Raw genomic sequence first — 12,955 nt, 5'->3', positions numbered from 1 at the left:
ATCTATAGGGGTCCATTTGGTTACCAACTCTCCATAATTTAGCTACCATCATTTAGGACCACCTGGAACCCCCTCAAGGACCACTGGTGGACCCCGGACCACTGGTTGAGAACCACTGGTCTATAGTCACATTCTTCTGATTGCTATCTTGTCTGATACATTTTAGTTTTTGTTTATTTCAGACATTTAACCTTATGTTAACTGAACTTAGTAAACTTGACCATTGGCTCTGTACTTGGTCTGCTCCTTTTCCCCTCTATACCAAACCTCTTTGCCAAAAATAGCCGATCTACAGAGCTTATAGATCTACTATTTTCGGATAAGGGTATGTGCCAGGCAGGCAGTGTCCAGTATTCACAGCCGTAAAGGAGAATGGACTCCACAGTCGCAGGAAAGAAACTGATCTTGTTTCGTCGGGGGAGGTCGGATATCCACACGCTGGGTCATGCCATTAAGGGCTCTCCATGCGAGCGCTTTCCTCACTTTAAGGTCCTCTGTTGAACTGACCAATGCCATGCGCCCAGTTATTTCAACCTTTTGTATTTTTTCGTAAATTAACGCCCTACTTGTACAGCGTCACACAAAAGCATCAAAAGTTGCAGATCTACAAGCTTGAGCTTGTAGATCTCCATGATCCATGATCTTTTTCCCTGATCTTTTTCAATAATAACTGTAAGCCATTATTTTAAGAAGATGACAATATTTTAACTTTTTGTAATTTTTCGTAAATTAACGCCAGCGTCACACAAAAGCATCAGAAGTAGCAGATCTACAAGCTTGAACTTGTAGATCTGCTACTTTTGCAATTTTTAAAATTTGAATCCTGAAAAGTAACGTGACACCCGACAGAGACTCTTCTTTAGACAACATTATCTCAAGTGTTGTTTGTTTGTTTACACATCATCTTTGCTAATATAATGTTGGATTTATGTTCATGTGTATTTCCAGAAAAGTACATGTTCTATCATACAAACATTTGATCCGGACCCGCTAGGGGCCCTGGACCCCCTGTTGAAGACCCATGATATTTTCATTTCAAACCTTTTCCTGACATAACATACTATTTATTAATGTTTAATTTGTTTATTTTCTCCTGTTTGTTGTCCTCGGAGTGTGCTCGGGGATGCCAGCAGCAACCAGTGCAGCACGGTACTGTGAAAGCACATTTTTTATGCTCTTCTTGAAGGCCTTGGACAGCGGGAAGAGGGGGAAACCGATGTCTGGGTAGCCGCTGAAACTCTTTCTCCGCTCCTCGGCGGACTCATTAAGCTCTAACCAGTTTTCCAGACGTTGGACGAGCCGCCAGCCACTTGTAGAGAAGTGCTCCTGGATCTCCTGGCTGAAGACCTCGATGGGGGCCTGCAAAAGTCGGGTCATAGACCGGACCACTTTGATTAGGGTCTTCTCGTTATAGTGGCTGTTCCTGTTGCCTTTCGGCTGGCTCTTAAAGCCCGGCTCGTTGTAGTAGGGCTCATTGACGAGGATCAGACCTTGTATCGAGATAAGAACCTGCATAAGGTTAGACTTGTTGGTCCATATTTCAGTGCCGTGGCCAGACCAGGTGCCCAGCAGACTGACGCAGACCGTGCCATTGTCGTAGAGGTTGGGGTTGAGGCGACCGCTGCACTGGGACAGGTAGTGGAAGCGAGGCGGTGCCAAAGGGTAGGTGTTGGGCAGCTGGATGTCAAACAGGAACAAGCCGTCCTCGTAGGGTGTGCGGGTTGGACCTTTGATCAGGGCAGAGAATATATCCATGCGATCTTCGAAGGTTTTGACCATGATGCCTTCAGGCAGAGAGGTAGACAACAGAGCCATCTCTTTCCTCACTGTGTTAAAGAACTTCTTCGGCTCTGCTGGCTGGAACTCTGTCTTAAAAGTGTGCGTGGCTGGTGCCCACTCCAGCACAGATATGCCAGTGAAGGTGACTCCGGGCGTATTCTTCTCATACAGGACGTGCTTCCACAAGGGCTTCTCCTTGGTGGATGTCTCGGCACGGTGGATGTCACTGATCCTACCACGTAGGCGGCGGATGTGGGTTCGATGGAGGAGGTCCACAGTTCTTCCATTGCCATGTTCTTCAGACTCTCCATGACTTTCAGCACCAACTTCGGTATCTTCATGGCCATGCTGCCCTCCTCTATGGGAGAAAGGGCTGAGGTCGGAGACGATGATGCATGTGTTTCCATCCTAGGCGCTGCTGCAGGCTCTGCTGCTGTTGTCTAGAAGACGGAGATAGTTATAGCGTTAAGAATCTGAATAAAGTACTTGGAAGCCAATGTCGAGCTGCGTGGAACCCCATATATGGGCATGTCTGATGTAAAGAACATTACGTCAGTACTTGTAGGCCGGTCTCAAGCTGTGTGGAACTCGGGGTACACAGACAAAATATGTTCTTGACGGCTGACCCCTCTTACCCTTTCAGTGGCTTACAGGCGCAATAGCCCAAAATATACAAAGACAAAGAGGAGAGGTTTCCATTCCTGGGGTCTAGGCTCCGTTTAGGGGGCGGGATCACAGACCGAGGCCTTGTCTGTTAGGAGGTAATTGTTTTATTTGTATTATGTTGCACATAATTGTCTCCGCCAGGCCGAAAGGCATGGCGAGAGAGTATGTTTTACCCCCTGTCCGTCCGTCCGTGTGTGTGTCCGTGTGTCCGTCCGTCCGTCTGTCACCAGCTTATCTCTGGCACCGTTGGCCCGGTCGCTGCGAAACTGTGCACACACACTCCCTGGATGCCAATTCAGAACATTTGCCCCACATTTTTCACATGGGCCTGTTATAGCGCCACCAGGAGGCCGATTTGTGCAAAACCAATTTCTTTATATTACTCCTACAGATTTTATCCAAAGGTCATGCAAATCGGTATACAGTATCTCTATAGCCATGTGATGAACACGGATGTGTCCGATTTCCCATATTCCATCCTCATTGGCTAAGGCTGCCTTCCAAAGTTTGCAGGATTGCTCCATTTTGAACTAAATGCCTCAAATGATGCACTCAGCTTGCGATTTCCGTGAAATTTTACACGCACATTCCCACTAGGCTGAGGAAGAAATGCCACCCCTTTCACATTGGCCTGTTATAGCGCCACCAGCAGGTCTAATTTAGCAAAACACATTTTTGGAACAAAATGCCTCAAATCATGAATGCAGTGTCCGATTGTCGTGAAAGGCCTAAGAAGAAACGGGCACCCTTTTCACAATGGCCTATATAGCGCCACCAGGAGGCCACAATAACCTACCTGACCTGGCGGAGACCTGTGCTCCGAGGAGCACTTTTTCTAGTTATATCTTGCTTTCATCCACTGTCTGCCTGTATGTGATATCAGTCCGACTTGTCATACAGAATATTCTATCCTGTAGCATTAACATAGCATAACATAATTTCTAAGCACAGTAATAACATCCGTCCGACCGTCTGCGAGCAGCTAATCTCCAGCACCGTTGGCCCAATAGTAGTGGAACTGTGCACACGCACTCCCTGGATGACAGAGCAGAACCTCTGCCCCAAATTATTCACATTAGCCTATTATAGCGCCACAAGGAGGCCACAATAACGCTAAGTACTGTATATAGGACTAAAGGTAAACATGAAAAGGCGTGTGCATATACGTGTGTGTGTGTGGGATCTCAGCTTTTGTCAGATCTAAGGGGGGCTCCAATATGAGCATGTGAGTGGATCGGAGCTGGAGTGAGTGGAGCGATTTTGAAAGTAGTGGTAATTCACAAAAGGAAAGTGTTATAAATGATTGTATTTCCAAATATGTAAATCCTGCTTGATACATTTGTACTATTACACTGAAGAACTCCTGGACAGGTATGAATACACATTAAAGGGTAATTTCAGTATTGTGGAGAGACAATCTAATAATGTGGAGATGTTTCACTGTGTTCATTTATTTAATACAGTTTTATCTCAACATTAGTTAGCTTCATTGCACAATGGTTTGACAATTGACAATGTTTTTTTTTGTTGGATGTTAACTCTTTAATAAATGACCTGATGATATTGTTCAATATGAATGGAGGTGGACAACACGGGGAGAGGGCCTTTAGAAAGAAAGCCTTCCATTCTGTCATCAACTGTAAAAAGAATAATTAGAGTTATTGTCTCCGCCAGGCCGAAAGGCATGGTGAGAGAGTATGTTTTACCCTCCGTCCGTCCGTCCGTCCGTCCGTCCGTCCGTCCGTCCGTCCGTCCGTCCGTCCGTGTGTGTGTGTGTGTCCTGTCCGTGTGTTACCAGCTAATCTCCGGCACCGTTGGCCCGGTCGCTGCGAAACTGTGCACACACACTCCCTGGATGCCAATTCAGAAACTCTGAATTTCACAAACACATTCCCACTAGGCCAAGGAAGAAATGCCACCCTTTTTCACATTGGCCTGTTATAGCGCCACCAGCAGGTCTAATTTAGCAAAACACATTTTTGGAACAAAATGCCTCAAATCATGAATGCAGTGTCCGATTGCCGTGAACGACCTAAGAAGAAATGGCACCCTTTTCAAAATGGCCTGTTATAGCGCCACCAGGAGGCCACAATAACCTACCTGACCTGGCGGAGACCTGTGCTCCGAGGAGCACTTTTTCTAGTTTGTTGATTGCTTCTTCAAGCTGCAGCACACATGACTGACGAGAAATAGTCATAAGTGAATTTTTGTACTACATATCCTATCCTATATTAAAATTGTCATGTCACTATGACTCAACCGTTACCATACAAGGAGTTCCCAATGCAGCTACGCCCAAATATGGAATGTGTTGTCTAACATCAATGTGTCGTCATGGCAGCAGGTGCAAGCAAATCAGTCAGCTCCATATATGGGCACAAAAGGGGGCATGCACATATGTGGGCAAATTGGGCATCTACTGATGACATCAGGGATCTCCATATATAACGAACTAATGTTTTTCGATATGTTTTAATTGCAGAAGCCATTAGGACTATATGTTTAGAAATGGTATGGAGGAAGTCAACAGGCTCCAGTTGGAAGGGGTGGTGGGGGCTACAGAAATACACTGCAGGCAGCAACAGAATGAATGAATCAGTCTTCTTGGATTTGTTGGCTCTTCAGCCCCATCATGTAAGATTAAAGGATTTGTTGGCTCTTCAGCTCTATCATGCACGTCAATAGTTTGACTTTGATTGATTGATTGAAAATTGTATTAGGCAAAAGAATGTAAAACAACACAGTTACATTTATAATACTTTTGTCTAAAAGGTCTGACCAAAAAAGTCCTTGCGGACTTGTTTCCGTAGGGGCCTTTTTTTTGTCGATTTTTGTTTTGCTTTATTACCTCTACGGTGCATAACATTAGTGGTTCTGATTCTTTTTATCTCAAGACCCAAAAGAGAAATGTTATGCCTCCCAGGGAAAAATTTGGCAAGGTTGAATATCGTTGCTGTCGGGCAGAAACCTCTTATTTCAATATTCTAACTTTTTGTGTTTTTTCGTAAATGGAACTTTCCTCTTCTACCTTGGATTTGAACCCTGTTTCCTGCACAAGTGCTGAAATGTTTTACCATTGAGAGAATAGAGCCTGCCTGAATCTTGACCATCAGGTCAAAATTCGTGTCACACAAAAGCATCAAAAGTAGCAGATCCAGAAGCTTGAAACGTGGCGCGAAGCGACACATTTTGAGCATGTCAATCGGCTACTTTGCTACTACTTGAATTTGAATCCTGAAAAGTCACAGTTTTGGACATACAGTATGAGCTTTCCACCCGACTGCTAGAGACGATGTACAACGACCCTCATTAGGGCTGGTATGGTGTTGAGGGGTCAGTCAATTTGTGTGGGACCACATGCTTCTGCAGTGAATAGGCTTACCACATATTTGATCGTGCTGAGTGCAAACTGCCACCAAGACCAAGAGTGGAAATCTCTTAACAGATTAATGGCGTTAAGAGGGGAAATGCCTTTCAGAATGAGCCATGCAACCAACCCAGGTCTCTGGAAGTTGGATCGGTGGAAAACCACAGAATTCGGGCAGTTTCTACTCTACTCTACACTGGGCTGAGAGATATATTGTCAGATGTTTGGAACATTTTGAATAATTTTGATTATTAAGGTTTCAAGGCCTATCAGGCTCGAAGCCTTATTGAGATTGTAGGCTTTCTTCTGCCGTTTTTTCAGTTCTGGCCCAACCGCGTGGTCGCTTTTTACGAAACTCGGCAATATGGTAGAGGGCTATGCCAAACGGCGAAGACCCGAAACTCACAACCATTGGCCAAAGGGTGGCGCTGTAGCACTCAATTGAAATATGCCAACTTTGAACAGGTACAACTCATGCCCTGTTTGACCCACAGCCATGAAACTTCGATACACACATGCGTCTCCTCATGCCTAACAACTTTCACACTTTGACTTTTGACCTCTGACCTTTTGATCTCCCACCATTTTGAATTATATGAAAAACAGTAAAAATCTATAGCTTTCTGGGATCTTTGAGCAATCTGCACGAAACGTTTTACACATGAACTTTGGACCTATGCCTACAAACGTGAGCAAGCGGATTTTCCATAAGTGAAAACATTAAAGTTGTACAATGCAAATTCACAACTAACGATTTTTAGCAACCTCTGCTGGTCACTACCGTCACTGCATACAATTTCCGTAATCCGCGATTACCCAGAATTCCATTCGTTTTCACCGGAAGCCGGAAGCGTTTCAAAAAGCGATCTTTTAACACATTGGGTGCCAGAGGTTTATTAAAATATTATACGTTGAGTGCCAGCATTTCTTCCATCCACTTGCGTTATACATTTCGTGCTGTGAGAAGCCCCGACGCGGAAATGCATGTAAACAAAGCGTGCGTGCGAGACGGCGGAGGGTCCCGACTAACGCCTGGAACAATAATATTTCCAACGCGACCCTCCATTGCAGCGTGATCGCCGATCGAAAACGGCTCGTTTCCACCACATTAAAAAGAAATGGAGATATTAAGCTTTTAATCAAGGAGATAACATTGAAAACGCCGACCGGAAGGATTTTTGACATGGAGCCAGATCCAGCCTCTTCTTCTCAGAAACTGCTTGGGTGATGTCAAAGTTTCGTTTTAGCGCCCCACGTGGCCCACATGTATAAAAATAGAATTGGGTCAAAAACGGTCCGGACCGTTTTCGGCACTTCTCGTTTGGACCCTCAAAAACGGTCCGGACCGTTTTTGGCATTCAATGTGTTAATTGTTTTATACTATCTACGGATCGTTTCTCTTAGCCAGTGGAGCATTAGTTACCATGAGCTGTGCTTTCTTTTTCTGTTCTTTTTCGATCTTCCAATCCTACATTATCTTAAAATCAGCGTGAGGTTCCTTTTTGTTAATAGCGCGGTAGTTCCTGGCCAAACAGGAAACCGTTGCGGTAGTTCCTGAGGACGTCGGCCACGACGTCATGACGTTGGCCAGGAACGTCATTTTCCCGGGAAAGTCCCCCCCGTACACGTTCAATAGAAAATATATAAATAAAAGGCTTCCGGGGGTGAAATTCACGGAGTGGGTGTTGTGAAACTTTTGCCACTCGCAAAAGATATACAATTTAACTTTAGTTTTGTTGAAAACGTTACCTAGTATTACTTTAAGCTTTTATGAGCCAATTAATATTGCAGTTTTATGACAATTATTCATCTGCCCCTAACACGTTCATGCAGACTCACATTTGTTTGAAACTTTGCAATAATGTAGAGGGTCATTCCAAGTATCACTGAAACCAATCTTACTCCAATTGGTCAAAGGGGGGCGCTATAGATTTTTTTTGAAAATGCAAACTTTAAACAGGCAAAATTCATGCCTCGTTTGGCCGACAGCCATTAAACCTGCTTACACATGTGCCTTGACTCATGAGGAACACATCTATCACTTTGTCCAGTAAGCTCCGCCCTTAGATTGTCTGCAATTTTGAGCAGTTTGAAAAACATTTAAACCCAGGATTTCTGAGCAATTTGCGTGAAAGTGTGTCATATGTGTGAACTCCCTTTTCACCAGTTCAGGTCTGTTGGTCCAATGGCTTAATCATCTGCCTTGAAACCACAGGGTCGCCGGTTCAAATCCCACCTCATGCAGACTTCATCTCAATTGCATTGCACACAACATAACTGTATCAATGAATACACGTGCAATTGTTAAAAGTGATGTATTTTCAATGTATGACGTACTTCATTCGCCCTTTTGTTTTGTTTTGTTGGATTCTCCTTTCTCACTGTCTGAGTGTGAGCCTCATGTGCCGGAGGTCCCCGGTTCAAAACCCACTCATTACAGTTTACATTTAAATTGCATTGTACAAAACATGACCCTGTTAATTCAGACAATTTGTAAACAATAACATGAAATGCTTTTTTGAGAGTAGTTGTTTTTTATGTATGACATACTTTCTTGTGAAAATAGCCGATCTACAATCTCACAACTTTTCAGATAGCAACGTGTTGTGAGCTTGTAGATCGACTATTTTCACTAGTTTCCATTCCGAGGAGACAAAAAAAAAACTTTATTGGTAAATGTTTTGTGAACCAGTGATCTACAGTAGTTAGCGAAACAGAGGCTTGGTTCATAACGGACGGAAAAACCTATAGATATCAACAGACACCATCAGGGAGGCCATATCTCTAGCTCAATGAGAAGAGAGGCAGCCTGTGAATCCATAGGTCGCTGGTTCGATCCCTGTCCCCAACAATGTGTTGAAGTGATCATCATTTGGAATTCTTCATTTTACAAATAGTGTTTCTTGAGGTTAGGTCGTTGTTTTACTGAGTTTAAGGTTAGTGAGGGTGGGTATAGAAAAGAGTCATCTAGTCAGCAACCTGGACCTGTTAAAGGAATTATCCTTATATCCTTATTCCCATGGATTGGATCCACCCCTCTCACCTGCTCTCACTCATCACCAATCACACCTGTCTTCACTCACAACTCATTAGTGGCCTGGTGGCTTTTTCTTTGAAATAATGTTTAGTTTTTCAAATATTTAACTTTAAGCGCCCAATGCCACGCTATTGGCCATGGCCATTTAAAGGGTAGCAACATTAACAAACAAATGAGTCTATACCTGTAACAATGCTCTATACACCAGGGAACCAGATTACTCATATGCAGCGTTGCCTTTGCCAGGATTCAATCCCATGAACTTGCGGTTCAGAATCAAGAGCTCTTCCAACTGAGCTACCCAGACACAAGACACAATATACATTGACATTTGATGAACGTGCAACTTTTACACTACAGATTTTTTTTACATCACTCTCCGATTTAATCAAAAAATCTAAGCTGTGTGATATATACATTTTGAGTTAATACCATTAATATCAACCCATGTCCCTCTGCACTCTAGCAATTAGTGCACCTGGTGATACCTAGCCTGTCAGTCATTGGCTCCTCAATGGTGCTGAAAAGTGTACATGTACATTTACTCAAGTACCTGCTTACAAAGCACAGTACAATTTTGAGGTACTTTTACTTTACTTTCCATTTGTGTTACTCCTACTCTACTACAATTACAGCATATGACAGCTTTAGTTACTTGTTACTTTGCAGATGTAATTATTAATACAACACCTACAGTAACCACATACAGCCGATCTACAATGTGACGCTTTATGAGCTTGTATATAATAAGCAACCCATGCTGTATGATAACTTACCACACATGAAATCCAATTCTGTCTATCCAATGGCTCAGTCAGTACTGCGGCCATAGCTGAGTGGTTAGTGAGCCCGCCTAGGGAGCCAGAGGCCCTAGTTGCCCCAGGTACGATTCCAGGCCAGGCCAGCAAATGTGTTGATGAAAAGAAATTTGTCCCTGAGCAAGACTCTTAACCCCTAATTGCTCACAGGCCCTCATTGGAAACAAGACTGCAAGGACTTTCATGAATGGACCTGTTAAAGGAATTATCCTTATCCTTTACACTGTCTACCCGCAAGTCTGTAGGTCCCTGGTTCAAACCCCAATTTAACCAGTCCAAATATAATTTACTGAACCAAAATCATGACTTTGGTAATTAATCTCTCTCTCTCTCTCTCTCTCTCTCTCTCTCTCTCTCTCTGCCTCTCTCTCTCTCACTGCCCCTCTCTCTCTCTCTCTCTCTCTCTCTCTGTCACTGCCTCTCACTGCCTCTCACTGCCTCTCTCTCTCTCTCTCTCTCTCTCTCTCTCCCTCTCTCTCTAACTGCCTCTCTCTCTCTCTCTCTCCCTCTCTCTCTAACTGCCTCTCTCTCTCTCTCTCTCTCTCTCTCTCTCTCTCTCTCTCTCTCTCTCTCTCTCTCTCTCTCTCTCTCTCTCTCTCTCTCTGCCTGCCTCTTCCTGCCTCTGCCTAATCCCTCGAAACCGCTTATTGCTGCTTGCAGCTATATATATATATTTTTTAACTTATGTCTTCTCTTCTGGGGGTCCCTTGCACAAAACCTTCTGGGGATAAAAAAAAATCCCCAGAAGGTAGCACATCCCAAATGTTCATATCGATGGAGGTCAAGGTACTCACATTTCCTTTTTTTTATTGGCACACACCAAGAAACGACTGCTTACGTGTTTCGGCTAAGAGCCTTCATCTACACGGCATGTCGCTTTTTATCCAAGTCTGTTCTCACTAAAGTAGCACTATGTAACTTTCCTCTTCTATCCCGGATTTGAACCCGGTTTCCTGCTAAAATGCTCAGGGGATAAATTGAATCTTGACCATCAGGTCAAAACTCGTGTCAGATCCTGTGTCTAGGTGAGACATGAACTTTGACACGATCTAATGTCTCAATAGAAGAGCAGGGAAACAACATACAACCACCACAATCGTAAAAGTTATATTGTATTAACATACTCTACCAAAATTACATTTTATTCATAAAAGAAAAGTTACATAGTGAGGCTTTAATCAATTAAGACGATATTTCACTGTACATTTATAATGATGATTATCCACCCAGGTGACGCTGCAGGCCACACAAAATATGTTGTTGACAGTCCTTTTGCACACCTCACCACTGGGTATTAACTGCAAGTAAAATATTTTTTCTTCTTTTTGGAAGATTAACAATAATGTACTTATGGATAATTTCAGGAGCCTCTCACACCAGATGTGTGTACGTTCAAAATTAGGCAAAGGTATCACTTAATTCTTAACCACTTAAACCCCAGCATCGGTATTGTGGGGAAAGCTTTGGCCGAAAGACAAAAGATACACTAGTATTGAGCTCTGAGGGACTCCGGTTACCCATATGGGGTTTAAGTGGTTAACCCTTTGACTGCCAATTTTGCTCAGGCCTCTCTTTACGTCGTCCTCAGACGAGTCCTCCATCTGCGTTTTCCGTTCTCCATACATCTGGCCAGCTCCTTTTCTGGCCAGCTCCTTTGTGCTTTCCGCACCAGCATCTTCTTTAGCACTTTCACGTACAGTACTGTAGGTAGGTGTGGGACGTCCTCTCCCTTTGATCCATGCCCGTGTGTTGATTGCCACAACATGCATGCAAGCTTGCTGGCAGGGAGTTCCCGATGTCGACGGCAGGGGCTATCTATAGCAGTGGTTTTCAACCCTTTTTATATCAAGGCCCATTATTTATACGGCATTTGGACCACCATTTGATGAGATTTTGCCTCTCAGACCCAAGACATAGAATATTTTGTTATAGTTGGATACGATTTTGTGCACAAATCCATGCTGTATTGATGTTGGTACCATAAGAGAGACAACAGGCAAACGTTGATAAAAAAAAAAAAAAGTATTACGTAATGCAGATGTTTAACTCTCGAGAGCGTAAAATTAAATTGGTTTCATTTTACACACTCAAGAGTAAAGATCTATAAGGGTCCATTTGGTTACCAACTCTCCATAATTTAGCTACCATCATTTAGGACCACCTGGAACCCCCTCAAGGACAACTGGTGGACCCCGGACCACTGGTTGAGAACCACTGGTCTATAGTCACATTCTTCTGATTGCTATCTTGTCTGATAAACTTTTGTTTTTGTTTATTTCAGACATTTAACCTTAAGTTAACTGAACTTAGTAAACCTGACCATTGGCTCTGTACTTGGTCTGCTCCTTTTTCCCTCTATACCAAACCTCTTTGCCAATAATAGCCGATCTACAGAGCTTGTAGATCTGCTATTTTCGGATAAGGGCATGTGCCAGGCAGTGTCCAGTATTCACAGCCGTAAAAGAGAACGGACTCCACAGTCGCAGGAAAGAAACTGATCTTGTTTCGTCGGGGGAGGTCGGATTTCCACACGCTAGGTCATGCCATTAAGGGCTCTCCATGCGAGCGCTTTCCTCACTTTAAGGTCCTCTGTTGAACTGACCCATGCCATGCGCCCAGTTATTTAAAGTCACTGACCGCCTTTAGTGCAATGCCTCCTATTGTTGTTAGGGGTGGATGTTATTGGTTATAACCTGGGTTTTCTCTACGTTTAACATGAGGCCAATCTTGGCACTCTGCTAAGCTGTTTTCAATACCCATATGTTAATTGCATAGCTTGCTAAAATAATGGCTTATGTAATGGTTTTCCAGTTTTTCAGAAAACAGAATAAACGGAACCAAAACAAACTGTTGCGAACGTTCAGGGCATACTTGCCAGCACTGGCCTATATATGGAGATTCCTAACATACCTAGCTCTGACATCAGAAAATCCCTCCTGGTAACTCCATATGTGGAGATAACCGAAACATCCAGGACTGACATCATAGTCCCAGATTTGGGCATAACTGACACAGCCCACTCCATATATGGATATGCCTGACACTACCTGACACTACCGTAGTGACATCAGGGGGCACAGCCAGCAGTATAAAGGACCCTGGATGGTTAATGCAGTGTCCTCAGCGACGCTCCAAGATCATCTTAACTCTCTCTAGAGTAACCAGCATTGATACAAGCAGGATTAGCTGGACGTACAACCCAGCTAGGCCTCACAGTGGCTCTTGAGTCCGGTTCTAAACAACCAGATGATTATCAGTTTCTACACAAACGATATGTCTTAATCATTT

This window comes from Gymnoscopelus braueri (assembly GCF_963280865.1).
Source record: "Gymnoscopelus braueri genome assembly, chromosome: 14".
Lineage (NCBI taxonomy): Eukaryota > Metazoa > Chordata > Actinopteri > Myctophiformes > Myctophidae > Gymnoscopelus > Gymnoscopelus braueri.
This window is presented reverse-complemented; position numbering follows the sequence as displayed.